Source organism: Dendrobates tinctorius, unplaced genomic scaffold (genome assembly GCF_039654945.1).
Source record: "Dendrobates tinctorius isolate UK_male_01 unplaced genomic scaffold, ASM3965494v1 ptg000004l, whole genome shotgun sequence".
NCBI lineage: Eukaryota > Metazoa > Chordata > Amphibia > Anura > Dendrobatidae > Dendrobates > Dendrobates tinctorius.
Genome location: NW_027361672.1, coordinates 24,850,379 through 24,867,735, shown reverse-complemented (window position 1 = coordinate 24,867,735; position 17,357 = coordinate 24,850,379).

Here is a 17,357-nt window from a genome sequence, read left to right as displayed (position 1 = left end):
TCAAAGTAGTCAAGTTATAGCTTTGTGATCCTTGCTTTGAGCAACATGTCTGACTTGGTTTGTTCCAAAATTTTTTTATTTGGTCTTCTACTGTAGCTAGCCATCAATTCTTCTTCTGTCTTGTTTCTTTATTGTCCAGGTTTCGCATTATGTTACCACAGAAAAAATCTAACCTTGTATGAGCTATAGTGATGAGCGAGTATACTCGTTGCTCGGGTGGTCTCCGAGTATTTTGGCGTGCTCGGAGATTTAGTTTTCATCGCCACAGCTACATGATTTGCGACTGTTAGACAGAGTGAATACATGTGTGGAAAGCCTGTTTGTAAGGGAATTCCCATATGTATTTAGTCTGTCTACAAGTCGCAAATCATGCAGCTGAGACAACGAAAAATAAATCTACGAGCACGTCAAAATTCTCGGAGATCACCTGAGCATTCTCCGGGATACCCGTGCAACAATGCTACAATGCTACTCGCCCATCACTAATGAGCTATTGTAACACCCCTGCTGGCATTGCTGCATGGCTTCCAATCCTGCACCATGCAGATACACTGACTTACTAACCACTCCTGGCCATGCAGTGAGTTCTGTCCTCTGCTTGCTGTATGCTGTAAACCACGTGTCATCTGCTTGCTGTGTGCATACTTCCTGGATGCATGCTTAGTGCAACCGCGCCTGCCCTTCCCGATTCTTTAATAGACAGTGTGAGCATTCCTAATGTCTCCCCAGCCTATTGCTAAGAGGCACCTGGTACTTAAGGCACCTCCATCAATGGGAGGATTCCTGAGAAACATTCTCTTTCAGTCTGTGTTCAACTGCTGAGTTTCCAGGTCCTGTCCTGTTTCTGTTCTTGTTTCTATCTGCTTGGGGGCTGTGTACCCCGGCCTGAATCCTGAATCGTTAGCTGTGTCTGTCCTTGTCTGAATTAGTACATATTTCTGATCCCTTTTGTATCCAAGTCTGGATTTTTCCCTTCCCTGCTGTGTCTATCCCTGTCCCTATTCCTTAAACTTGCAGTGTCTGAACCTGCTTCTATCTCTAAAGACCTGCAGTGTCTGCGCTGACACTTATCTAAAAAAGTATCTGAACCAGCACCTATATCTATTTTGTTGTCTCTGCAAAAGTTAGTGATCTTTGTGTACACTTGCTACTTCATTGTAAGTACCTGTGTGAATCTGGTCCTCTCTGTACTGCTCCTACCTGTGGCTCTGCATATGTACTGCACCTGTGGCTCTGCATCTGTACCGCACTTTCGGCTGTGCATCTGTACACACCTGCGGCTCTGCATCTGTACCGCACCTGTGGCTCTGCATCTATTCCACACCTGCAGCTCTGCATCTGTGCCACATCTGCGGCTCCTTGTCTGTCCCGTCTGTGCTGGGTCCTACCCATCAATGTATTCAGTAATACCTGCCTGTGTCCCAGTCCTTTGCAAAACTTTTCCTGTACCCCCAATTTTAACTATGCCCACCTCGCCTGCTTGCCAGAGTGCCAGCCGTGCCTGCCTGTACATCACCAGTGCCCGCCAGTACTTGCCTGTCTTTGTATCAGCTGAGCCAGACAGTATATTTACAGTACTTGCCTGCACCTGTCATTACAGCTATGTCTTTATGGCCTGTAAAATATTCCGTGATTCGAAGAGCTTGTCCAATGACTTCCCAGTTGGGAGCATCTCTCTTCGTCAGAATAGGAATAAACACAAATCTTGTCTAGTTCTTCTTACCAGTTGTCCATGTCTGTTGACACAAGTTTGTGATTCATCAGTGGCTGCTTAAGAGCACTTTATTAACCCTATTGGAATATAGTCACATCCATACTCTTTGTTGTTTGAAAGAGCCTTTATTGCAGCAATGACTTCATTTTTCTGGGTGTTCGGCTCTCGTTCATTTCGAGTCTCAGTTTCTTCCCTTATTACTCAGTTGTTCTTGTAGAGATGCCTTTTGTACTCTTTTCATGTTTTGTTGACCTATTCCGGCTCAGTTAGTTTGTTTCTATTGATGCCTTTCAAAATGCCCACTTTTGTTTGAAACTTTCATTGGATTGCTTTTGATCTTTAGATATGCCTTCCTGGTCTTGCCCCTTAGATGTTCTCTTTCTACCTCTGTACATATCTTTTGGAAACAAAAGTTATTTGTCTGCTCAAATGGCTCTGTTTAGTCTTTTACTGATGTTGTCTGTGTCCTGCTTATTAAGGCTTGGTTCACATTTGCGGCTGGGTGAGCTGCAGAGGGCTGCGGACGTCCTCTGTGAAGCTCCGCCCATGGCCGCACTTCCTCCGGTCAGCTCCGCCTACAGCTGCATTCTTCTGCATGCGGCCTGTGTACCCTATCTTTAACATTGGGTATGCAGGTTGTGCCGCAGTATGCGGATGTCTCCGCATGCATTGTTTGGACGATGCGGCAACCCACGTCAAACGCACCATGTTGGAATTTGTTTTTTTCGTCGAATCATCAAAACAACGCATGTGGAGGCATCCGCATACTGCGGCATGACCTGCGTACCCAATGCTAAAGATAGGGTACGGAGGCCGCATGCAGATGTATGCGGCCGCAGGCTGAGCTGACAGAGGAGGTGTGGCCATGGACAGAGCTTCACGGAGGACATCTGCAGCCCTCCGCAGCTCGCCCAGCCGCAAATGTGAACCTTGCCTAATGTTTGCTTCTGCCATTCATCTTTCCTCAATGATCTATACGGTCTCATTTGTTAGCCGTGGCTGTGAGGTTCCCTTCTGCCTCTTGCTTATTGATATAAAGTACTGTATAATGTCCCCACATCTTCCCTATACAAAGTATGAAATACCAAAATCTCCCTTATGCACAGTATAGTGCCCCAACAGTTCCACTTTACACAGTATGATGGATCATCAGCTCACAGTTCCATTTCTACAGCATGATGCCCTTCATAGCACCCTATAAACAATATGATGGGCTCACAGATTCACTATACACACTATGATGTATATACAGTTCTCCTATGCACAGTATGACATCTCTACAACTCCCCTATGGATTATATAATGCCCCCATAGTTCTCCTATACACAATATTATGTCCTTACAGCTCCCTATGCACAGTTTAATGCTCTTTGCTCTTGCAGCTTCCTCTATACAGTAGGATGGGCCCACAGCTTCACTATATACAGTGTGATATCCCAATAACTCCCCTATACATAGCATGATGTCCTAACATCTCACTATACAAAGTATGATGTACCCACATCTCCCTTATGTACAGTATGATGTCCCAACATTTTCACTTTTCAACATATCCACTATGTACACTATATACTCTTTAATTGTATCAATGGACTCTACACACCAATACAATGAAAGAGCGTCAGTCATTCCGAGTGAGCCACCGCCCCCTTTGTGACTCTGATACCAACGCTACTGTCTTCAGCTATGCTTCTACAATAAAATTTCTCTGGAATTCTCGCTTACTTACCTGTACACAGGAGTCTTATAACAAATATCTGTTCATATGATAAATGCACCAAACAAGTCATGTAATATCAGTTAATGTCTAGTAGCAATTCACACTCAGATGCTTACTGTATAATAGTTAGCAAGATGATAAGCTTTTATTTTCACATTTACAACTTATGTAAATTTTCAAGGGTATTTATAAGTGTCCTCTTTGGAGAACTTGTTCTCATCTGGACAAGGTAGCCCTCTGACAGCTGCTCACTCATTCAGACACATGTATTTGCAAGAGACGTCAACGTGCCAATTTGATAGACGTGCTCTTATTGTTGTTTAGGAAAAAAGAGAAAATGTTAATTTGATATCTGACCTTTTACTTTAGAGACTGCAAAATGTATTTTTCAAGAACACTTAGGCAGTACAATCTTGTAAAGCAGTTATGGGCTTATATTTATTTATTTATATAAAAGAGGTATTATTTGTTTTTTTATTCTTTTCTACTTGGTTGTACCCTTGTAAAATTAGATTTTTTAGCAAAAATTATTACTGTGTTAAAAAATGAAAGACACAAAGCGACTACATATAGTGAAGAAGTATCATTTCTCCATGCGGAGAATGACATGCTAAGCATGCCGAGAGGAGGAGACTTAAAGCCGCAATGCTCCTCTGGGAAATATGCAAATTGTCTCTTCCTCTCTGAAGAGACAATTTACATATAGTGCACACGCATGTAATTAATATCCAACTTTCTTTTCTAAAAAGAAATGACTATTCACTATTAATGAAATACCTAGAATCTCAAAAAACACTCTTGGTAATCTATTACTAATCACAGGGAAATGACTTATACAATATACTGTAGAAGGGTACAATATATATTTTTATGGTTACATATTACTAAATTGCATTTACCTATCGAATGAAGTTATGCCACGGACCAACTTAGAGGGCATACTAATAACTTACTCAATCATTAAATGACAGACATCTATTACAGTGGGGGGAACAAATGACAATAACGCAGATCAGTGAGGCTGGAACAGCTCTATTCATAGTACCGCTGTACCTACAGGTGTTTTAGCAGTACAGTGGATGTGGAAAAACATATATAACACAGCAATGAATGGTACACTGTTATTGAATCTGACAGCTGATACATGCTGCGGATCTGCTAGCAGCATTTATCAGACACTGCTGTATGATTTCAACCACGTATGTATCGTTGCCATATAACGTGGTGCGTTTTGCGACGTTGGGCATGCTCCAAATTAAATTGTAAAATTCAAACACATGAACAGAAGAGCCACTCTAATACACTGAGCATCACAGCAGAACTATATTATTACATCATTCGGTCATCATTACATCATAGAAATTACATCATTCCTATGTTTTCTCTGAGCCCATTAGACAAAGATATTCCTAAGGGACCTCCATTATCTCACACACACATACTGGCTCAAACTCCATCTTGTAAAGCAGGAAAGAATATGTGCAGAATATCCACAATAAAGTCAGGATAGCTAAATATAAATTCTGCTCTCACAATTGCCCATTCCATAACCTCATCATTGTCCTTTCCAACAACTCCATCATTGCTTTCTCCCCCACCACCTCCATCATTGCCCTCTCCCCCACCACCCCATCATTGTCCTCTCCCCCACCAACCCCATCATTGTCTTCTTCACCACTGCCTCCATCATTGCCTCCTTCCCCACCACCCAATCATTGTCCTTTCCACTGCCACCATCATTGTCTTCTCTGCCACCACCTCTGCAGCGCTACACACTCACACACACACACACACACACACATACATACACACACACACACACACAACACCTCTCACTTCTCCTCATTCTCTCCCGCAGCAGTATCATCACCATCAGCTTCCTCTCTCCGGTACAGCCGCGGCTATAAATGGTGATAAAAAAAGGCTGCGTGGCACACCACTGGTTACTGAGTGCAGAATAGGATACCACTACAAATAGTAAAAACAAATTAATTCGGCACTTCAAATTTAGTGCAGAAAAATTAGAGAATATTTATTAATATTGGTCTATTCAATGTATATAAGTGTTGACTTGATCTAATTTAATTTAACATTTGCATTTGTATGTAGTATGGTATGTGTTTTTATTTACCAAGTTTTGCATATAATTGGTAAATTTAAAAAACCAAACCCACAATTATTTTTACACTTCTTATAAGCTCTAACCCAAGTGCAAATGTGAATGTTGGGTCCGCACTAGCTGACAGCCATTATGCAGGTGGCAGGATTCACAGCCAGTGACAAAAAGAAGTACAGTGGCAGGTGAGGCTAAGTAGAGGCTTTGCAGCATAACAGGAAAATCTGAGATTTGGACTCTACATTATCCTCTGTTCTTCAATGTCAATCGTCCTCAAGGTGTGGACTATATGATTGTTTACTTCTATTTTCCAGGAAAGTCCAAAGATAGTTGAATAGCTATTATTATTATACATTTTTATAATTTTATTCCATGGCGCTTTACATGTGAAAGGGGCAAATATACACAAGTAAAATAAGCATGAGCAATACAAGGCACAAACAGGTACAGAAGGAGAGAGGACCCTGCCCGTGAGGTCTCACAGTCTACAAGGGATGGGTGAGGATACCTTAGGTGAGGGTAGAGTTGGTCGTGCGGCAGTTCTGTAGATTGAGGATCAATGCAGGTTGTAGGCTTGATGGAAAAGGTGGGTCTTCAGGTTCCTTTTGAAGGTTTCCATGGTGGGTGAAAGCCTAATGTGTTGGGGCAGAGAGTTCCAGAGTATAGGGGAACCATGGGAGAAGTCTTGTATGCAGTTGTGGGAAGAAGAGATAAGATGGGAGTAGAGAAGGATATCTTGAGAGGATTGAAGGTTGCTTGTAGGGAAGTACAGGGAGACCATGTCACAGATACATGGAGGAGACAGGTTGTGGATGGCTTTTTATGTCATAGTTAGGTGTTATGAATGGGTCACCGAGGAAGAAAAAACCTAAACAAGCTAAGCCCCAGAAAAACCAGAGAGGTTGGTAACTATGCAGATTGCAGATCCCTGATCCTAACCACACAACTAGCAGCAGCCGTGGAGCGTACCTACGATGAACCTAGATGCCTCCTCACGGCCGGAGGACTAAATAAGCCTAAAGCAAGAAAAGGGGAAAACTAACTGCCCCAGAGCAGACCCCAAAAAAATAGACAGCCCCCACACATGTATTGACGGTGAAACAAGATGAAAACACAAACACAAGCAGGAAAATAGGCTGAGCATACGATGGGGCCCAAACTAACTAGAAAGGATAGGAAAGGAAAGACACTGTCTGCAATCTGCCCAAAACCCTACAAAAATAATGTCCAACACTTCTGATAACAAAATTAACCCTGAAGTCACTAGACTTCTCCCACTATATCAGCACTCTGAAATATTCTGAGACAGAGCAAAAATAGGCCAATCTAATAAGGGACAAAAAGCAAATTGGCAAATACAGATAAATAAGAGTGGAAATTCAGCACAGCCCCAGCCGGGGCAGGCTGAACACACAAAAAACTGAACAGACCAACAAAATCAGGTGTGAACATTAGCAGGAAAACTTAGCTTGAGCTGACTGGAACAGAGCTGAGAACCAAGACCTGACAAACCAGAAGGAATCACCAGCACCAGAGTAGGGCGTCGGCTGTCTTAAATCCAGTCTGAGATTCTGAGGTCCAATCGTCATCCTCATTATCAGGTGGCAGATCTCTACTGATTACATCAGCCTCACTACCTCCTGTTACCACCAGAGGGAGCCTGGAAGGAGAACTCACAACTGGTAGACCAGAAAATGAACTCACAACAGTTAGGGTTTTGAACTGTAGCCTCTGGAAATAAGAAGCTAGTGAAGGGCTTGGCAGAGAGGAGAGGCTGGGAAGAAATAGGGAGACAGGTGGAATATTCGGGCAGCAGAGTGTAGGATGGAATGGAGTGGTGCAAGAGTGGTAGAGGGGAGGCCATAGAGTAGAAGTTTGCAATAGTCGAGGCTGGAGATGATGAGGGCGTGCACTAGTGTTTTTGCAGTTTCTTGGTCAAGGAATGTACGGATTCGGGAAATATTTTTTGAGTTGGAGCCAGCAGGAGGAGGCAAGGGCTTGGATATGTAGCTTGAAAGAGAGGGCAGAGTCGATGGTCACCCCGAGGCACTGAACATGTGGGACTGGGAAAAGTGAGCAGCCATTGACATTGATGGAGAGGTCTGGTGGAAGGGTAGAGTGAGATGGGTGAAAGATTTTGAATTCTGTTATGTCCATGTTCAGATTTAGGAAGCAATCAGAAAAGAAAGCTGAAATAGCGGACAGACATTGTGGGACTTTGGTCAGTACGGAGGTGATGTCAGATCAGACATTGTGGGACTTTGGTCAGTACGGAGGTGATGTAGATCTGCGTGTCGTCGGCGTAGAGATGATACTGCTAACTGTGTGATTCTATGAGCTGTCCCAGGCCGAAGGTGTAGATGGAGAAGAGTAGGGGTCCTAGAACTGAGCCTTGGGGAACACCGACAGACAGGGGGCGAGGTGAGGAGGTGGTGTGGGAGAGGGAGACATTGAATGTCCGGTCTGTTAGATATGACGAGATCCAGGATAGGGCCAAATCTGTGATGCCAAGAGATGAGAGAATTTGTAACAGGAGGGAATGGTCCACAGTGTCAAAGGCAGAAGACAGGTCCAGGAGAAGGAGAACAGAGTAGTGTCGCTTGCTCTTGGCGGTTAGTAGGTTATTGGTGACTTTAGTTAAGGCAGTTTCAGTTGAGTGATGTGGCTGGAAGCCAGATTGTAAGCGGTCAAAGAGGGAGCAGGAGGAGAGGAGGGAGGACAGTTCAAGATGGACATGCTGTTCCAGTAGTTTTGAGGCATAATGTAGAAATGATATCAGGCAATAGATAGACACAGAGGATGGGTTGAGGGAGGGCTTTTTGAGGATGGGTGTGATTAAGGCATGTTTGAAGGATTAGAGGAAGACACCATTTGTAAGTGAAAGGTTTAAGAGATGTGTTAGAGTTGGGATGAAGACTGTGGCGAGGTTAGGGATGAGGTGGGACGAGAGCGGGTCAAGCATGCAAATGGTGAGATGTGATCTTGACAGAAGAGTGAAGAGCTGATTTTCTTAGAAATCAAAGTTTAAGATCATCAGGAAAGATTAGGTTCTGCAATAGGTAAGTGAATATCGGATCCAAATTAGTATTAGGAGACAAGTACTAAAGGCAAGCCAAGTCAAATACAGGAAATTAATGAAAATACAAACAAGAAAAATGCCAAGAAACTCCCCACAGAGCTAGCTAGCAACCAAGCACATTAAGGACCAAGAAAAGCAATGTCACATGGTTCTTATTCTTCATGCTGTGGCAGTGCAAGAAGAGTAAACCAGTGGAACCCCATTGTCATGGTGATGTGTGAAACCAGAAGACCAACACACCTTCTGGGGTATTGAAATGTCATGGTGGCTTGTGTTGGCAACCCATGACAAATAGATCAATGTATGCTATTCATTTAATGGAGCTCAATCTGATGGCAAATTGGATCAGTTAATCAGTTCCTTCAGTTTCTTTTTATAGGATTTAATATGATCACTTAGGGTCACATATAATTAGCTTAGTTATTGATTATGCACAAGGGCTTCATATAGTATTACTGCGATCTTACGCAGTTTTAAAGGTCATATATGATGCGTGAGTAGGATCTTCATTACAGCTGCTACTTCTAAACTCCTATTCTATTATAATCAAGATGGGCACCCTTTTCTTGAGCTTAATTTACATGTGATCACAAATAATCAGCATTGAAATTTAAACCATTTTTTTAAAGAAGTGTCCAGTGTTACCACAAGTAAACAGCATTTAATACTTCTCGATCACTGTATTCCTAAAATTTAAATGTATACTTTCTGCTCTACACTAATTCCCTAGATTTTCTAGCTTTTCCTGCTTTTTAACAGAGCACAAATTGCTATTCGTACAGATGATTTGTGGCCTGTCAGTCCCATTAATAACCTGCTAAGCTGCCATGTTGCCATCTCATGCAGCTGCAAGAATTTGTCATAAACAAAGTATCTGATTTATGAAAAGGAAGTCATTGCCTGTTTTATGAGCTTTACATGTCGTATAAAAGGTGTGAAAAGTTTGGTGCATTTAATCACATCAAAACATACACCCTTAAATATTTAATTAGAAAAATAAAAATGCATATATTTTTAATTAAATGCACAAGCCTGTTTTTGTCAATACGTGTTGCAGAGAAAAACCAGGAACTAATGAATCACTGATCTTGACTGAGAATAGGCTTGGCAAGTTCTGTATTGTGGAAAGTGCGTAGTGGAAGCAAGATGAAAATACAGGCAATGTTTAGACAGTGTCTATATTACTTATGTCCTAAATATAGTAAAATCCCACAAAACTCTTTTTCATATAAGGTTTCACAACACCAAAGGATATGTTCAGGAGACGGAATTGGTGATATGTAGTGTTGAGCGATACCACCCGATATTGAAAAATATTGGATCGGATTGGATCGGCCAATCTAAAAAAAATATCGGGTATCGCCGATTCCGATCCCAGAAATCCCATTCAAGTCAATGCAACAGAAATATCGGAATTGAAAAAAACCCTTTCTTTCCTTGTAGGTTAATTCTACATGAAGAAAAACAACTAAGAATAATGTAGAATGTATTGTGGCAGGTGTAGGAGACATTAAAGCCATAGAGCTTTAGCCCAATCAAATGGAATAGCAGTAATATATTTTTTATTTTAAAGACGTTTGGAGTTACAAAGATATTGACAATGTTAACCTCTTTTATATTTTGTCAGATATGTATGTTTCACAACTTCCATGCTCTTCACCTTCTTTTTTACTTCTCCCACACTTTCTCCTTCATCATCCTCAGCAGCAGCATCTTTTTCATCAACTTCTTCTTCACCTTATTCATCTTCTTCTTCTTCACCTTCTTCCTATTATTCTTTTTTTTACATTCTTCATATTCTTCTTATTCAACCATTATTCTTCTTCATATTCTACTTCTTCATCTTCTTCCTCTTCTTCTTCTTCATCATATTCTTATTTGTGACAGGCATTCCTGTAGTTGTTATCTATAAAAGTTTGAAGATTACACCTTCCGTTCTGCCTGTCACAAAAGATTTATAACAGGATTTGTCCGCGTTCAGTTTGGCCTGCAGCAGCAGGCATTTTCCAGGGGCACCACGAGGAGGAAAGGACTCACCCCCATACACTGCTCAGTCTTCTTCTGCTTATAATTTAGATAATATAATTTGCTCTTATTTTTAGTCTTATGCTTAATGTTCTTCTGCTTTTGGTTTTTCTGCTTCTTGGTCTTCTGTCTCTTGTTGTTCTGCATCTTGGTGGTTGTCTTCATGTTCTTTGTCCTCTTGGTCATCTTCTTGAGGATCAACTTTTTGGTCTTCTTCGGTGTGGTCTTCAGGGTCGTCGTCTTCACGGTCATCGTCAGGGAGATCCAGAGTGAGAATCAAAAAACAATTCCACAAGCTTGAACTTGGAAAAGTAGCAGAAGGTACAAGAAGGCTGAGGAACTGCCGAGAACCAGCTGACGGTACTGGAACCCGGAAGGGTAGCAGAAGGAACAATAGCAAATGGAACTAGCGAGGACCAGCTGACGGTGCTGGAACCCGGAGGGGCAGCAGAATGAACAAGAGCCAATGGCACAACCGTGGACCAGCTGACGTTGCTGGAACACGGTTACTAAGCAGGAGGTACCTGTGCTCCAAAGCACTACCAAGGACCAGCAGATGTTGCTGGAACTCGGATACCAAGAAGGAGGCACCTAGGCCAAAGGCACTGCCGAGAACCAGCTGACGGTGCTGGAAACCGGATGGGTAGCACAAGGTAACCATGAAAAAGACAAAGTTGCAAGGCCGTGAGCCGGCCGCAGTTACCGAAACCCAAAGTCCTACAGGGGGTGCTTGTCCTATTGGCACTACGGAACCAGCCTTTATTACCAGAACCCGCAGCCCACATAGGAAGCACCAAAACTGCAGGCACCAAATGTTAGGCGTCGGATTCCTGGCACTGCACAGCGGGAATCCAGAGCCAGACATCCTGCGGTCTCCCATTCTCCTCCGACCGCTCGGACTCCTTCTCAGCAATCTCGGCGAACCAGGCATTCCCCGCAGACTCGTTCTGTGAGCCTGGATGTTGCTGCCACCTCTGGTGCAGCAATGATAACGCAACCTGCTTTGCAGGGAACTGCTCTAGAGGCTAAGTCCTCGCGCCGTGCGACTGGGCATGCCCGCAACTTGTCCTCTCAGTGGAGAGCAGGGGTCACATGTGAAGGTCCTATGTCGGATCTGATTGGTCCTTCCTATAGTACTGGAAGGTCCCGGAAGCGCATGGCTATAAAAAGCCTGCATGGCGGCTCGGCCATGCGCTAGTGTAGCATATTATGCTGTGTGTGTATGGTGATGGATGCATGGACTGGTGTCTGACTTATTACGAAACCCCTTCCCTCGGATATTACGAATGGTGACAGTATGTTGGGTTAGTCAGCTCCAGATTGTGGCAGGCTACACGCCACTGAGCCTTCCTCACCTACACTAGCGTCCGTCGGTGCCCGGCTCCTCCGGCATCGTCGCTTAGCGGCTTCAGTTACGGCCGCGCTGCAGTAGTAGCAGCTTTTGGTGTTTGCGGCTGCGACGCCACACGCCGGCTGACCTGTGCAGCTAACAGGTTCAGCCTTTACGTCTAAGTTCATACTTTGGCGTCTCTGTGACTAAACAGAGTCCGCTCTCAGGCTCTCGGGTGACGTTAACCCGAGCGCTGTATCGCACTTCTAGCGTATCTGCCATTGTCCAGCAGCGGTCTTGTCATCTACCGCACGGTGGACCCCGGGCGGCGAACGCGCCTTCCATTATTTATATCTGGTGCGTTCCGCCGACCCTAACACCATAGACCCGGCTAACCCGACCGCAACACGACAGGACAACGTATTGGTGGCAAAGTGACGTTGACACTACCCAGAAACAGCAGGCGTGGTGGAACCAGGCTGGGCAGGAGGGAGTGCACGTGCCAAAGACACTTCCGAGAACCAGCTGACATGTCTGGAACCCGGAGGGGCATCAGAAGGAACAACAGCCAATGGCACAACCGTGGACCAGCTGACGGTGCTGGAACATGGTTACTAAGCAGGAGGTACCTGTGCTAGAAAGCACTACCAAGGACCAGCCGACGTTGCTGGAACTCGGATACCAAGAAGGAGGCACCTAGGCCAAAGGCACTGCCGAGAACCAGCTAACGGTGCTGGAACCCAGATGGGTAGCAGAAGGTACCCATGAAAAAGACAAAGTTGCAAGGCCGTGAGCCGGCCGCAGTTACCGAACCCTACAGTCCTACAGGGGGTGCTTGTGCTATTGGCACTACGGAACCAGACTTTATTACCAGAACCCGCAGCCCACATAGGAAGCACCGAAACTGCAGGCACCATAGACTCGGCTAACCAGACCGCAACACGACAGGACAACGTATTGGTGGCAAAGTGACGTTGACACTACCCGGAAACAGCAGGCGTGCTGGAACCATGCTGGGCAGGAGGGTGTGCCCGTGCCAAAGACACTTCCGAGAACCAGCTGACGGTGCTGGAACCCGGAGGGGCAGCAGAAGGAACAACAGCCAATGGCACAACCGTGGACCAGCTGACGGTGCTGAAACACGGTTACTAAGCAGGAGATACCTGTGCTAGAAAGCACTACCAAGGACCAGCAGACGTTGCTGGAACTCGGAACCAAGAAGGAGGCACCAAGGCCAAATGCACTGCCGAGAACCAGCTGAAGGTGCTGGAACCCGGATGGGTAGCAGAAGGTACCCATGAAAAAGACAAAGTTGCAAGGCCGTGTGCCGGCCGCAGTTACCGAAACCCACAGTCCTACAGGGGGTGCTTGTCCTATTGGCACTACGGATCCAACCTTTATTACCAGAACCCGCAGTCCACATAGGAAGCACCTAAACTGCGGGCACCATAGGCTCGGCTAACCCGACGGCAACACGACAGGACAACGTATTGGTGGCAAAGTGACGCTGACAATACCCGGAAAAAGCAGGCGTGCTGGAACCAGGCTGGGCAAGAGGGAGTACCCGTGCCAAAGACACTTCTGAGCAGAAACTGGCGATGTTGGAGCCCAGGATCAATCACGGAGCAGGCTGACGCCTACTTGGAGCAAGTTTTAGATCGGTTGTACACTACTACTGATTGTAACCGTGCTCCACTTAGGCCTCTGGCTCTACTGTCTCTAGTATTTCCCCTGGCCTCCAACCCCGCCAGTTGCTGCTTTGAAGTGGCGTCTGCACAATCCACACTTGTTCCTGGGTTACAGGGGCTCTGTCACGTCAGTGGATCCCATGATGTGTGTCCGGCAAGGTCTCCTGCTCTGTCCACATTCCCACTACTAGTAATGGGAATGTGGACAGAGCAGGAGACATTGCCGGACACACATCAGGGGATCCACTGATGTGACAGAGCCCCTGTAACCCAGGAACAAGTGTGGATTGTGCAGACGCCACTTCAGAGCAGCAACTGGCAGGGTTGGAGGCCAGGGGAAAATACTAGAGACAGTGGAGCCAGATGCATAAGTGGAGCATGGTAAAAAATCAGTAGTAGTGTGACTGTGTAGGCAGCAGGAGAATTTGCCATCCACACAGCAGGGGAGCAGCTGGCGTTACTGAACCCCACTAACATAGGAGCTAGTGTGTTTTGCTCTGTGAAGACGGCACTTCTGAACACCAACTGTCGTTGTTGGAGCCCAGGATCAAGCATGGAACAGGCTGAGGCCTGCTGTTTTTTGAATGTGGAGGCAGCAGGAGACATTGCCGTCCACACAGCAGGGGAACAGATGACGGTACTGAACCCCACTAAAGGTACTGTCACACTTAGCGATGTACCAGCGATCCCGACCAGCGATATGACGCGGTCAGGATCGCTGGTACATTGCTAAGTGGTCGCTAGTGAGCTGCCACACAGGCAGATCTCACCAGCGACATCGCTGGAGACGGGGATCGCTACTTACCTGTCAGACGCGGCGATCCTGCGTCCTCCCGCCCGGCTCCACGCGTCGCTCGTCGTCACAGCAGGAAGCGCCGCAGGAAGCGCCGCAGGAAGCTGATGACGAGAAACGGTCCAGGACGTTCTCGCTCGATCAGCGATAACCAGCGGGGGAGCCGGTCGTAGGTAAGTATCAGACTTAGCGATATCGCTAGCAATATCACTATAACGTCACAAGTTATAGCGATATTGCTAGCGATATCGCTTAGTGTGACATGCCCTTAACACAGGAGCTAGTGTGTTTTGCTCTGTGAAGACGGCACTTCTGAACATCAACTGGCATTGTTGGAGCCCAGGATGAAGCATGGAGCAGGCTGAGGCCTGCTGTTTTTTGAATGTGGAGGCAGCAGGAGACATTGCCGTCCACACAGCAGGGGAACAGCTGACGTTACTGAACCCCACTAACACAGGAGCTAGTGTATTTTTCTCTGTGAAGACGGCACTTCTGAACACCAACTGGCGTTGTTGGAGCCCAGGATGAAGCATGGAGCAGGCTGAGGCCTGATGTTTTTGGCATGTGGAGGCAGCAGGAGGCATTGCCGTCTACACAGCAGGGGAACAGCAGACGTTACTGAACCCCACTAACACAGGAGCTAGTGTGTTTTTCTCTGTGAAGACGGCACTTCTGAACACCAACTGGCGTTATTGGAGCCCAGGATGAAGCACGGAGCAGGCTGAGGCCTGATTTTTTAGCATGTGGAGGCAGCAGGAGACATTGCCATCCACACAGCAGGGGAACAGCAGACGTTACTAAACCCCACTGACACAGGAGCTAGTGTGTTTTTCTCTGTGAAGACGGCACTTCTGAACACCAACTGGCGTTGTTGGAGCACAGGATCAATCATGCAGCAGGCGGAGGCGAACTTGCAGCAGGTTTTATATAGGTTGTAGACTACTACTGATTGTAACCGTGCTCCACTATGGCCTCTGGCTCCACTGTCTCTAGCATTTCCCCTGACCTCCAACCCCGCCAGATACAGCTCTGAAGTGGCGTCTGCACAATCCACACTTGTTCCTGTGTAACTGGGGCTCAGTCACGTCAGTTGATCCCCTGATGTGTGTCCGGCAAGGTCTCCTGCTCTGTCCTCATTCACACTACTAGTAATGGGAATGTGGACAGAGCAGGAGACATTGCCGGACACACATCAGGGGATCCAGTGACATGACAGAGACCCTGTAACCCAGGAACAAGTGTGGATTGTGCAGACGCCACTTCAGAGCAGCAACTGGCGGGGTTGGAGGCCAGGGGAAAAACTAGAGACAGGGGAGCCACAGGCCTAAGTGGAGCACGGTTAAAAATCAGTAGTAGTTTGAATGTGGATGGAGCAGGAGACTTTGCCGTCCTCACAGCAGGGGAGCAGCTGGCGTTACTGAACCCCACTAACACAGGAGCTAGTGTTTTTCTCTGTGCAGACGACACTTCTGAGTGACAACTGGCTGTGTTGAAGCCCAGGGATTATAGTTCAGGTGGTAGAAACATGAACACAACAGGAGACCTGGATACTGTTGCCAACCAATTATTTATTCTGGAAGAGGACTAGCAAATTCTGGCGAGATCCAGGCCTTGTTCATTTTCAGAAAAGTAAGGCGGTCAACGTTACTGGAAGATAGTCGCGTGCGACGGTCTGTTAGTACACCACCTGCGGCACTAAAGACGCGTTCCGATAATACACTGGCAGCAGGGCAAGCCAGCACCTCCAATGCAAACTGGCTAAGCTCTGGCCATGTATCCAGCTTAGAGACCCAAAACTTGAAGGGGGAAGAGCCATCTGGGAGTACACTGACAGGGCAAGACATGTAGTCTGTCACCATCTGACGGAAACGTTGCCGCCTGCTGACTGGAGCCGTCTGTGATGGTGTAGACAATTGTGGCGAACACACAAAACTTTGCCACATTTGGGCCATAGTGGTCTTGCCTTGTGCTGAGGCGCTGCCTCTGCTCCCTCTTTGTGCCGAGTTTCCTCCACTGCCTCGATGCACAGAGCTGCTTTGTAAAGCACTAGCACCACTGCTGTCGGGTGGAATGGAAAACATGATGGACTGCACCAGTGTGTCTTGGTACTCCCTCAGTTTACGCTCCCGGGTCAACGGTGGTATGAGGCTTTGTAAGTTGTCCCGGTAGCGAGGATCTAGGAGGGTGTACACCCAATAATCAGTCGTGTTGAGAATGTGGGCGATGCGGCGGTCGTTTCTCAGGCACTGCAGCATGAAATCAACCATGTGCTGCAGACTCCCAACTGCCAAAGAAACGCTGTTCCCTGCTTGATGCGTCATCTCTGCCTGCTCTGCATCACCCCACCCTCGCTTTACATACTGACTAGAGGATTGTGTACCTCCCTCCTTTGGAAAGATGTCTTCCTCCTCCATCGACTCCTCCTCATCCTCCTCACAAAGTGTCCCCTGCCTAGGCCTTTGTGAGGAACCATGTAGCGCAGACTGTCCAGAAGCAGATGGCATTTGGGACTCCTCATCCTCCACCTCTTCCAAAATCTCCTCCCTTAGTGCTTGCAGTGTTTTTTGAAGCAGGCAGATAAGAGGGACAGTCATGCTGACTAGTGCATCATCTGCACTCGTCATCCGCGTGGAATCATCGAAGGCACGCAAAACGAGGCAGATGTCCTTCATAGAGGCCCACTCAGTGGTGCTGAAGTGTGACCGGCGCACAGTGCGACTTGTTTGCACCTGATGCAGCTGGTACTCCATGACTGCTGCCTGCTGCTCACACAACCGCTCCAACATATGTAACGTTGAATTCCACCTGGTGGGTAGGTCACATATGATGCGATGTTCTGGAAGGCGTAATCGGCGCAGCAGAGCAGCAAGGCGCGATCTTACCGTGCTGGAA